Source organism: Lissotriton helveticus, chromosome 2_1 (genome assembly GCF_964261635.1).
Source record: "Lissotriton helveticus chromosome 2_1, aLisHel1.1, whole genome shotgun sequence".
NCBI classification, from domain to species: Eukaryota; Metazoa; Chordata; class Amphibia; order Caudata; family Salamandridae; genus Lissotriton; species Lissotriton helveticus.
Window position 1 is genome coordinate 2076076615 of NC_136059.1, and position 12760 is coordinate 2076089374.

The 12760-nt window shown below is 45.6% G+C and overlaps 1 protein-coding gene across 7 annotated transcripts in view; it reads right to left on the minus strand.

Moving 5' to 3' along the window:
* Positions 1-12760, minus strand: part of CBR4 (carbonyl reductase 4) — a 289489-nt gene that overhangs the window by 274997 nt on the left and 1732 nt on the right. The window lies entirely within an intron of this gene.

The following is a 12760-nucleotide window of genomic DNA, read 5'->3' on the forward strand; positions in this document are numbered from 1 at the left end:
TATTTCTTCCCTCAAAACTTGCTTATCACTACCAATCGAATTCACATCTTGAACCGTAAACGCTACCTCACAATCATCCTCCTGAAACACACCTACTTCAACAATGGGCAACCTGGACATGCAATCAGCGTGGATATTAGCCTTACCCTGGACATACTCGATAGTGAATCGAAAGGATTGTAACCTTGAGGAAAGCATTGCCAAGCTCGCCGACATAGACCTGCCTCCACCTGGGGACATCAGAAACACAAGGGGCTTATGGTCCGTTTTAATTACGAATTCAGTTCCCCAAAGGAAACTTCTAAAATGCTCGGCTCCCCACACACAAGCTAGTAATTCTCTCTCGATCACAGAATAATTTTTTTCAGCTTCCCTCAACGCCCTAGATGCATACGCCACTATCCATTCATTATGATCATCCCTCTGTAAGAGAACTCCACCTAGACCTAAATTGCTTGCATCCACCATCACAATGCACTTCTTCCCAGGGATGAAGGGTTTCAAGCACGGAGCGTTAACGATGAACTCCTTCAGCACATTAAACGCAACGGACATCTCCTCAGACCATTTAAAAACAGCATTCTTCTTAAGTAAATATCTAAAAGGATCAACCTTGACTGAGTAGTTAGGAATGAATTTAGCATAAAACTCAGTTAACCCCAAAAACGCTACCAATTGTTCCTTAGAAGATGGAAAAGGCGCGTTAACCACACTTTTAACATGCTTCCCTTTAGGCTTAATACCGTCCCCACTGATAGTATGTCCAAGGTACTCAACTTCCTTCACTTTGATGTTGCATTTATCTAACCTGAGAGTGAGACCCTTCTTGGCCAATGCAGCAATGACAGTATAAATTACGATCATGATCCTCATCACATTTCCCATAAACCAAGATATCATCTTGGAATGCGACAGCTCCGTCCAAGCCATCCAAGGTATCCTTCATTAGTCTCTGAAAGACAGAAGCTGCACTCGCAAGACCAAAGGGCATGCGGCAATACCTGTAAAGACCCTCAGGGGTGATAAAAGCAGTCATATTTTTGGATTCTTCCGACAATACCACTTGGTGGTACGCACTAGCCAAATCAATGCAAGAAAAAACGTTCGCATCCGCCAAAGTGGAAACCATCTCATGCAAATTGGGTAGGGGATGGGCATCCACCCAAATAGAGCGATTCAAACTGCGTAGATCAACACACAATCTGAGCTCACCAGAAGGTTTAACTGAAATCACAATGGGAGAAACCCACGGTGAGGACTCAATGGGCTCTATTATGCCATCGTTACATAGATTTTTTAACATATCCTTTAATTTACTACGATAAGAAATGGGAACATTCCTTACTCTATGTCGTATGGGAACAGAATCTTCGTGTAGCCTAATAGTGTGTTCAAACCCAAGATACCTGCCCAATTTCCCACTGAATACTACAGGAAATTCCCTTCTTAGCTTCTCAACTAAAACATCACTATATTGCGTTGATGGTTCAATGGCAAATACAGGAGGATTTGCCTTAGGGTCAAGTTTAATTCCTAAATCAAATTGCTGTGGCCATCCAAGTAGTGACTTCCCACTTTTTGTCACATACATTTTGCTTGATGCATGGTTCTTGCCAAATTCTAATTTAGCTGAAAAATATCCTACTAAATCAATTTTATGGCCTGTATACCCACCAGGGGATACATCCGGTGATATTAAACACCTACCAGGCCAATTGTCCTCAAAGATTTTGCGGGAAATAATGGTAAACCAAGCACAAGAATCAACAAAGAAGTCAAACTCGAAACCATCTACCTTGATAATACAAGATGGAAATTTGGAAACTCCATCAACACAACATACATTAATAACAGTATTGATGTCATTATCATCATTACCCGTACTGAGCTCATCATCACTTGAGTAATGTACGTAATTAACCCTTTTGGGTGGTGATTTACAGAATTTGGTAAAATGACCTTTTCTATTACATTTAGCACAAACTTTATCGATGCCAGGGCAATTCTTGTAATTGGCTAAGTGCGAATTACTACCACATCTAAAACATAACAGTGCATGACTGCGTTTCTCAGTATTCTGATTCATACTCTTATGTTTAATATCATATTTGTTGGAAGTGTCACTCCTTTGACTAGAAGACATCTTTTGTTTATGTTGTTCCTTAAATTCTTTGTTTACATTAAAAACATCATTTTTATCCTTACCCCTAATCTCCTTTACAAACTTTTCAGAACGCTCAATAGACTTAGCAATGTCAATTGCAGCGTTCAAGGATAAGTCAGGAGTAGACCATAGTTTCTCCTGGACTTTTTTACTATTTGTACGCATCAAAATCTGGTCCCTTAGAACCTGGTCATAAGAAATATGTTCAAATGCGCAAGTAGCTGCAAGTGATCTTAGAGGATACATAATCCTCAATGGACTCCTCATCACGCTGTTTGCGAGAATAGAAAATAAACCTTTCCATCACTACATTTTTCTTTTTACCAAAACGAATGTTAAGTTGGGTAGATGCATACCTGGGTTAATTAAAACAGGCAAAGTTTTGAATTCTTTAAGTCCAAAACCCCCCAAACAATGTTTCAACAGAGAGAGTTTCCTCTCTGCCTCACAATCTTCACCTTCCATGACCTCAACATAGGCTAAAAACATAGGTTCCCAAACTTCCCAGGCCATGGGAGGTTCACCAGAGGCCGTTAAGAAAGAGGGAGGAGGTAAAATGCCAGACATTTTGTCAAAAAATGGTGGAATAATAAAAAAAAAAACTTAATCAGCACAAAAATACAAGAAATATTCCTATTTTCATGCTGCTCCAAAATATTAACCCAAAATAATAATAATTTGCGTGATGGATTACATAAAATAATAATAACAAACAAGCTAGAATGTTTATGTAGTTACTCATAAAACACCAAGAATAAATAAATATTACAAAACAAACGTGTATATATTTGTTGTAAATGCAGCAAAGAAAAGCTCAATCCGAAATGGCTGCTACTGCTGATGTGAAGACGTAATGTAAGATAAATGCAGCAAAGAAATGCTCAATCCGAAATGGCAGCTGCTCCTGACATGAAGATCGTAGTGTAAGATCCAGAATGCATTGCGCTTCCCACAAACCACAGTGTGTCATCCAAAATGAAGGAGAAGACGCAGCTAGGCAACAACGTGAGTGTTCGTGAAAAACATTCTTACAGATGCCGTTGATCCGTGTCCACACTCAACGATGTAAGTTAAAAAAAAAAAATACAATGATGTATTATGCTGCGTTAGGTTAAATAAACAAATGATGGACACAACGAACTGCCGCAGGTGCTATCAGATGCACATGACAGAACACAGCCGCAGAAGCAATCAATGCTTAAAAAACGTTTTGTTTAACTCTGCAAGCAATTTCCGATTTAAAGTGCAGTTAAAAATAGAAGCACATGCACCACCGCTCGATTTACGCGGTCGGACAAAATCACAGCACAACAGTATAACGCCACCGCTCGATAACTGCGGTCGAGAATAACATTAATTAAAATGATCTCACGTGATTGTCCTTATAGTGCAGGGTCGTACCCCTCGTCGCCAGTGTAGGGAAGTCAGGATCATGCAAAATGAACACACAGGAAGAGACGTGTTCATAAGAGAGAGGTTTAATGCATCTCTTCAATTCCAAGCTTAACAGTTTAATAATTTCACATTCCCCGTTAACCAGCTTTCCCTGAACAATAACAATTCTGAAAAGGAACGCACTATCTTCCACGAGCACAGAGTGCACGTGGAAGATAGCAGATAGCAGACAGACAGTATAAATGCAACAGTATCCATATGTTCTGATATTTTTATCTTCTCGTTATCTTCTTTATAGTAATTTTATCAATTTACTTTACCTTCCTTGGTTCCAAATATCCATTTTGGGCCCACACACAGTTCTATGTGAGTAAGTGCATCAATTTATGAATAAAATCTAGCTTATCTCTTTTCTTTTCTCTTTTTTTTTGCACCAGGGTTTTCTTTTGGTTATCTTGCATGAGGTACCTCTTACCTCGATCTTCTAAATTTCACATAGTTCTTCGGTGATTAGTAGGCTGATACTTTCCCTCCATACCTTTGGGTGGACAGTATAACATCTATCTTGTTTTGTAGTTTCCACTTTTTGAGAGTTGTGTGTAATTTCTGGAACCTTCCCTTATATTTACTTTCCTTGTTCATTTCGCACAAAGAATATTATGTAAGTTCTTATCAATGTAAGCTATATAGCTACTAACAATATACATGTTCATTATTTAGGCACAGTGTACATTATTGTGTTTGTATTTGAATGACAAAGCTATGCCTATGAGAGAGACAGCTTATCCCTGCAGTGCTCACCAATAACCAGGGTGTTGGAGCAGCCCCAGCCCACTGGTGTAGAATGTGGGTGCATGTCCCATGGAAAAGAGCGGATGTTCTTCAATTGAAATCCCAATTACCAGACCCCCGTAAGAATCCGGCTCTTTACTATCAGGAATTAGGTCAGATTGTTTCCTCGGTGTCCTTACCTTAGAGGATATTGACTTATTATTCGGGTCAGTAGTACCACCCGTCATATGGGACAAAATACGCCATGCCAACCATAATGCAGCTTTGCATGGTGACTGGACCGACTTTGAGAGGATGGAGAATGACAGAGAGGGGGGTGGCTAAGCCTGATCTGGCTATTCCGGCTATTCTGGCTCTCCCAGGCCATCTGTTGCAACTCATGAAGACCCTTTTGCCCGAAATAGCTGTTAATTGGGATAAGATAAATGCATGAAAACAACGTAAGGATGAGTGTGTTGCTGATTTTTTTCACCCGCTTTTAAACCGAGTACAAAAGTCACAGTGGATTGGACACTAGAGCCCCTGGCTCGAGCTCAGTGTTTATTGATAAATTTGTATCTAATTTATTACCGGATCTCTCGGCCCGCCTTAAGAAGGTTGAGAGTACGTGGTCAGCTCAGACTATGGCAGGCATCCTTGCCACGGCCCAATATCATGAGAATAGAGAGAATGAAGTTAAAGACAAAGAGGTTAGGAAGAACAAGGACCTTAAAACGAAGGTTTTGTTACAACAAGCTTATCCACCCCGGGGACAAAATGCTAGAGGCCAAGGTCCGCCTTCGGACCAGTTCCAGAGGCTGCCCCAGCGCCCCCTTCAGTCCCCTTTACAGAAGTCCATCAGTTCGGCAGGTCCCGTTGATAAAGACCAGTGTGCCTACTGTAAGGCTTATGGCCACTGGGTTAGTGAATGCCCGGTATTAGCCCAGAATATTCAGTCAGGGAAAACTAGGCCCTGAACTCAAAGGGAAGGAAATATGGGACCTCCTAGGGAGAGGCATGCACCAGATCCTAATGTTCGACCCCGTATGGGTCCGCCCCAGGTTACAGTTAACAGATTTGACAACGGGTATGAGGCCACTACGACATACTTTAACAATGATTGTGATGAGACCGATGAGACAGGTTTCTACCAGCCATAGGAAAGCCAGGAAAGGGGTAATGCAAGAGTGCCGATTCCTGTGGATCAGCGAGGTCCTTATGTCCGGATGTCAGTTGCAGGGGATAAAAATAAGTTTCTCCTAGACACCGGTGCTAGTAGATCCTCTGTTGCGCACACCTTGATACCGGAGGCACCCCTTTCTGGCTCTCTCAATGTCTCCGTGGGTTTTTCTGGGGTCCCGGTCACCAACCCCGTCTCTAAGCTTCTCCCGCTGGATCTCGGTCTAGATCATATGGATGCTCCTTTGATTCTCATGACTGGATTTAGTGAAAATTTGCTGGGTATGGATTTGTTAAAGGCTTTACATGCTACCATTTCTTGTAGTCCTGATGGTGTGTCCCTTACCATATCACCAGATTCCTCCGCCACTATGTTCCTCTCTGGACCCCTCCCACCAGTACTGCAGGCCTTACCCTCATCACTTTGGGCCACTTCTGTCACGGATGTAGGACTTCTCGACATTGCTCCGCATACTGTCCGTATCCAGCAAGGTGCCCAACTGCCCCGGCTTCCCCAGTATCGCCTTCCCCAGGAAGGTGAGGCTGCCCTATTATCTATAATATCAGATCTCATGAAGACAGGAGTAGTTGGGGAGACACGTGGTAATGAGTGTAACAGCCCAATTATTCCAGTTCTTAAAAAATGTATTGATCCCTCTCCTGCGGCCCCCAAAATTTATCGGTGTGTAATCGATCTGCGGGCTCTCAACAAAATTACGGTCTCTCAGTATCCCGTTGTCCCTGATATCACAGCCCTCTTGACTATGGTCCCAGCGACCGCCACTCATTTTTCTGTTATTGACCTAAAGAATACGTTTTTCAGCATTCCCATACATCCGGACAGTAGACATCACTTTGGTTTCTACCTTGGAGGGCAGAGTTTCCGGTTCTGCCGTGCCCCCCCAAGGTTTTACTGAAAGCCCTAGCATCTATAGTCAGGCTCTCAAGAATCATTTGGACTCCCTGACGCTCCCAGCAGGAGCCAATCCGTTGCAATATGTAGATGACCTCTTAATTGCAGCAACGTCTGCTCCACTTTGTAAACAAACAACATTACGTCTGCTTCACCACCTTGCCTCCCACAATCATAAGGTTTCCTTGAACAAATTGCAATTTTGTCGAGAGAAAGTGACCTACCTCGGCCACCTCCTCTCACAGGAGGGAAGACAACTTACCGCTGACCGAGTGTCCCTTATTACCTCCATGCCTCCCCCTTTGACACAGAAACAAGTACGTGCCTTTATAGGCCTCACTTCCTATTCCAGAAAGAGGTTTACCATGGACAACTGAGCATGTGGCTGCCTTTCAGACACTCAAAGATGCCTTATGTACAGCTCCAGTGTTAGGCACCCCAGACTATGGCAAACAATTTTTCCTTTTTGACCATGAGACACATTGATGCGCTTGCGCGGTCTTAACTCTGATTTTTGGAGACAAACATCACCCTTGTGCTTATTTCTCGGCTACACTTGACCCAGTAGCCCAAGCCCTCCCTGGATGTTTACGCGCAACTGCTGCTGCTGCACTTATGGTCCGCCAGAGCGCAGGTATTGTTATGTCTTCACCCTTGACCTTAATGGTCCCACATGCAGTAGATACCTTGCTCAACAACACAAAGACACAACACCTTACCGGTGCACGACTTACAGGTTATGAGCTCACTCTTTTTTCCAGTCACATTGACATTAGGAGATGTAATACTCTAAACCCAGCTACACTACTCCCTACTGAGACACAAGGGAAAAATTCTGACCCTCATGACTGCATATTACGGACTGAAGAAGAGACAAAGGGTCGTGTGGACCTACAAGACACCTACCTAACAGACGCTGAGGGAACACTATACATAGATGGTTCATGTCTTAAAAGATTGGATGGAACTACATCTGCTGCATATGCCCTCACCACTCTTGTTACAGTAGTTGAGACAGCACAAATTCCACACGCATCGGCCCAAGCGGCTGAATTAATGGCCTTGACACGATGGTGGTGGATGTGGTGGTGGTGGTGGATATGGTGGATGTGCTGGATGTGAGGTATGTGCTGGATGTGGTGATGGTGTATGTGGTTATGGTGTAAGTGGTGATGGTGTAAGTGGTGATGGTGTAAGTGGTGATGGTGTAAGTGGTGATGGTGTAAGTGGTGATGGTGTAAGTGGTGATGGTGTAAGTGGTTGTGGTGGATGTGGTGGTGGTGGATGTGGTGGTGGTGGATGTGGTGGTGGTGGTGGAGGTGGATGTGGTGGTGGAGGTGGATGTGGTGGTGGAGGTGGATGTGGTGGTGGTGGTGGATGTGGCGGTGGATGTGGTGGATGTGGTGGATGTGGTGGTGGATGTTCATTCCGATTACTTTTTGTAAAATGGGCTCGATGAGGTGGAAATGTACAGTAATGTCGCACTGCGGTAAATAAAGCCTGCAAAATAGCTGCACCTCTAGAAGCCAGCAAGCTGTCCTATTTTTAGTCACAATATTGCCTCCGATGTCTCACCTCCCAGCCTGATGCACGACAGTGCTGGTCTCCCCCACCCCCAAGCACATTTATTTCACTGACGGAGGAAGCGGCGGCTCCAGGGCTCCTTCACCGGAGCAGGCAAATCTCAGTCTATTAGTCCTGCAGGGAGGAGAGCGCTGGGAGCCGATGCCATTTCTGTGCCTGTGCGTACTTGGGAGGTGTCTACTCGAGGGCTGATCTGGGACACCCTACCTTAGTCTTAGATGGATCCGCACGCACGGAGGGCAGGCGTGCACGTAGACACCACAAGCACATCCTTCACGCACTGGCGCCCATGCGCTGTTCACCCGCTGCACGTCTCATCCCGGGAGCAGCGGCGCTAAAGCCAGTGCATAGGGGACACCGATCCAAGGTCACCCCCCAATCCCACAGAAAGCAGAGAGCACCCGAGCGCAAGGGAGGTGGGGGCATGCATGCGAGGAGCGGCAACACCAAAGTGTCATCAGACTCTCAGCCCCCTCCCTAATCCCAAGGCATGTATTAGCAGATAAAGAGCCGTGTGCGAGGCTGCCGCAGCCAGTGACCTAGCGACACTGTTGAAGCATGCCCGGGGAGGAGGCACGCTACCTCCCTTCACAGCATCGGCTGGGTAAAATACAGATCAGAAACCGTGCATAGTGCACACCCCACTTGTGATCGCCGCATCCGAGTCGAGGTAGCTGGGGCAGGAACAGGATCTTGTTAGCAACCTGTCACACACTCAAGATGTGAACAGATTTTCAGATACATGGCACACAGTGGCGAGGGGCGCTGGGAGGGGGAGAGGGAAGAAAACAGCGGAGAGAGGGAAAGCGCTGTCTTTAATCTTTAAGCCCCGTCTTTTTCAGATTGACCTCCCCGACTTCCTGCTGGGGTAAAAGGTTCCTTATCTTCTTTATGGGGCCATCTAGACCCATAAAAAAGATAAGAAACCTTTTAGGCCAGCAGTAAGTTGGGGAAGTCAATCTAAAAAAGACGGGGCTTAAAGAGAAAGCAGAACGTCACTAGGACCTCTTCTCCAATGGCTGGCCAACATTTAGAAGGCCAGCCAATGGAGAAGAGGGGCCGGGCTTAACCCTCCTAGTGAAGTTTACTAAGAGACATAAAATCTCGCGAGCTCGACTGCACATGTGCGCAGTATGCCACGCGAGACCTATAAAAATACAGTGTCCACTTATGCTCTGCCGCTTCAGCTGCCCCCCGCCCCTCAGCCCCCCACACCCTCCCCACTCTTTCCTTCTTCCCTCTCTTTCTGTTTAGCAGTTCTTTTCTTACTGAAAACCGTAACTTCAAGACGGGGTTCTCACTAAGTATGGGCCAAAAATCCGTTCCGCTCGCGAAATTTGTGAATTTTCAGCAATTTCACGATCTGCGATTCTCGTGAAATTGCCAAAAATTCGCAAATTCGCTCGCGGGCGGATTTTTTTAAAAAATGTTTTATGGCCAGCTCACTCAAGGGACCCCGGCGCCCTTCGGCGCGATGGCAGTAACACACACATGGTCACTGGAAACAACTCTTCTGGCGCTTTTCGCAGCTGTAGTGTAGGAAAAGCACTATACATTTACCCAACGAGGGAGCACTTACTGATTAGCCAGTAGAAAGTACTCCAGTTGAGTAGAGGTATCGCACAAAACGATTGCGTCTTCTTGGATAACTATGAAAGGCAGGGTTCATTCTGGCATGATACAACTGTTGCTTTTCATAAAAATTAGGGGAACTGTTTTCCCTAAATTAAAATAAGTATGGACAAGTCTTGCCCCTCAGATCCCGCCCACTTCGACCACTGTTTTGGGGACATGTATCTTTTAAGAAACGTTCAGGTGCTTCTTCTCAGGGTGTTAGTGGTGCGTGTACCCCACTTCAGCAGACTACAGCTGCCCGTGGTGACATGCACAGCACCTCAGCAGTGTTTGGGTCTGCTGTGCTAGGGCACACCTGCTGAGGGGGTTAAATGGTCAGAGCAGCCCAGGTCTCTCCGTCTTGCCGCACCTCGCCTGGGGAGGGGCCACGCCGGCCCGGAAACAGGACCCGAGTGCCACTGGTAATCCACGTACAAAGTCGTCGCCGGGGCAGAAGATGGGTGAGCGGCGTGCCTTCTCCCTCCCTCCGAGGTAACCAGGCTGGGGGCAGCACTCCCCTCTGTCGGCACTGCTGGGGCGCCCAGGAGCAGACTCCAGCTCACAGCGGGGCTTGGAGGAGAAGGCGATGCTCCTGTCATATAAAAGGTCAGAGACCGATCAGAGCAGCAGACGAGGAGAAAAAGAAGCTCCTGGTCACAGGACTTGCACAGGGATTGCGCTTGTGAAAGTGAAGGATGCAAAGTGCATCCTTCATTTTCACGAGCGCAATCCCTGTGCAGTTCCTGTAGCAGGAGCTTATTTCTCCTCGTCTGCTGCTCTGATCGGTCTCTGACCTTTTATACACACAAGAGGCATGTGAACTGGCATAGAAGCCCCCCCCCCGTTTGGCCCCGCCCACACACTAGCGGTGTGCACCGTCTTTCTGCCATTTACCCACTATGATGGACAACTCACTCAAGGGACCCCTGCGTCCTTCGGCGCAATGGTAACACACACATGGTCACTGGAGACAACTCTTCTGGCACTTTACGCAGCTGTAGTGTAGGAAAAGCACTATACATTTACCCAATGAGGTAGCACTTACTGGATTAGCCAGTAGAAAGTACTCCAGTGCAAATTGCAAAAAAAATCCACTAGTTTGCAGGAAAATCCTCGATTTCGCGCGAATTCGCGGACCGCAGATCCGCAAAATTCGTCCATACTTAGTTCTCACTCTCTTTCCTCTCCTTTCTTTTATTTGCTCCCCTGTGAAATGGATCCACACCCATATACATTAGTGTCACTTTTACAGAGATTGCCAGTGAAGCGCTATTTTTGTTTTCTTCTCTTTGTTTTCCCTGGGCTTGCAACTAGTGCACCAATCCTGGAGGTACTGCAATGTGTGGATTGGAAAACAAAATGTGCACTGCGGCTCTGTGTCCAGGGTTGTGGTCTTTTTACCATACTGCTTACGTTTTGTAAGGATATAAGCAATGGACATTGAAATGGGTCCATTCAAGGCCCTGTAGTCATGTCCTTAACGTTTCGGGCAAAAGCACTCACTGATTTCTGAATAATGAGTTTAAAAGCGCTAAGGTAACCATGTTGTTCCTGCTTACATTTCACATGGTTTGCTAAATGTTGCATTCCCTATGAGGGTTTGCTTTTTCCAGGATGTTGTCACTTTTTTTTTAGGCAGCATATTGCTCTTGTCTAGTGCGCCATTTAAATTGAGCCTCATCCAGGTGTTTATAGCCGGCAGCAATTGGGTTGTAGTTGAGGGCAGTGTGAGTTTTTCTCAGTGGGGCAGTATGGTGTTCAGTGAGGGAGAGGATGTGGCACTATGGCCAGAGCTTCTGAATTTGGAACTGGGGAACCAGGTTCGGCGTTAATAACCAGTGCACCAGACCACTCTCCTGATAGACCACAATCCCATGCTAGACCTTAGAAGGTTTCACAAGACCTTAGAATCCCTGGTGTCTTAGCACCAGCAGGTGTATCCTAGCAGTGGCAAGTGTGGTTTAACCTTCAAGGCTTGTCCACCACAATCCATACTGAAGTTCACCTCCAGTCTTGCAGGCAGGCCTACGAAGCAGCACACCCTAGAGCAACAGTGACTCTGTCACTGAGGTCACAGGACCCTTGAGAAGGGCCAGCTGTAGTGCAACCGGTGTGACCACACCGGGGGCTGACTTTGGGTGGAGGCATAATGTTTGCAAGTATATTAAGGTTTTAAAGCGCTTGCTGCCTCCTTCCTGGCCTCCAACAATTTTCGGCAACAATAAAAATGTCATGATGACTCTGGTGTTTGATGTTCTTCCAGCGAGAGATCAGAACTTTGTCTAGTGTAAGTTGTGACGCATGAAAAGGTAGCTCAGAGGGTTAATGTGCATGCTGCAAAGAACATGTACCATGCTGATCACAAAGTGCACATAATGTAAATAGGTCAGTGGGCTACTGCTTTGTCAGAAAGAGCCTTTTGTTACTTGCAGTTTATAAGTTAAAATCCTAACATAGAACAGTGAGCTATTAACTTTTATCTAAGAGCTGCATACAAAGTGCAAGGTACAAATTAGAGCGTTATGTTTTTCCCCCCAGTGTTCTTTTGGACAGAAATCAATTCTGATTATTAAAGAGAACCCCCAACAATGGTATTACGTTTTAAATTCTGAGTTTGTGTTTCTCCAGACCAATCACTATTAAACTATACGGCCTACTAGTATGGATGTCATGAGACTCCTACACCTTGTAGTCCTTAGTCTTATGGAACATTTTCTATACAGGGATTTACACACATATTGATTGTCTCTGTGTAATGTGTGTGATGTAAAGTGTTCTGACACCCTACAGTGGTATGAGTGGTGCTGTAAATCAAATAAATTAAATGCATCTGAGAGAGAGTGTGGTTATGGAGACTTGACGGGCACTGTTAAAGGGTGGTAGTGAGGGTATCCATGGCAGAGGTGGTCATTGGGGGGCAATAACAAACATTAATGCCCAGGGCACCACCAGTGCTAAGGCCGGCACTGCCCTTGAGGCCAGTCTGCCTCACCCATAGGTACCTCAATTGGCCTTGTTTCAGCAGTAGTAGCTGCAACTCACCAGGGATTGACAATGCAGGATTTGCACGCACACCCAACTAAGTTCGCAAACTTCACAGTCTATCTGCTTCATTCACAAGCACTTTTACCATGTGGTGC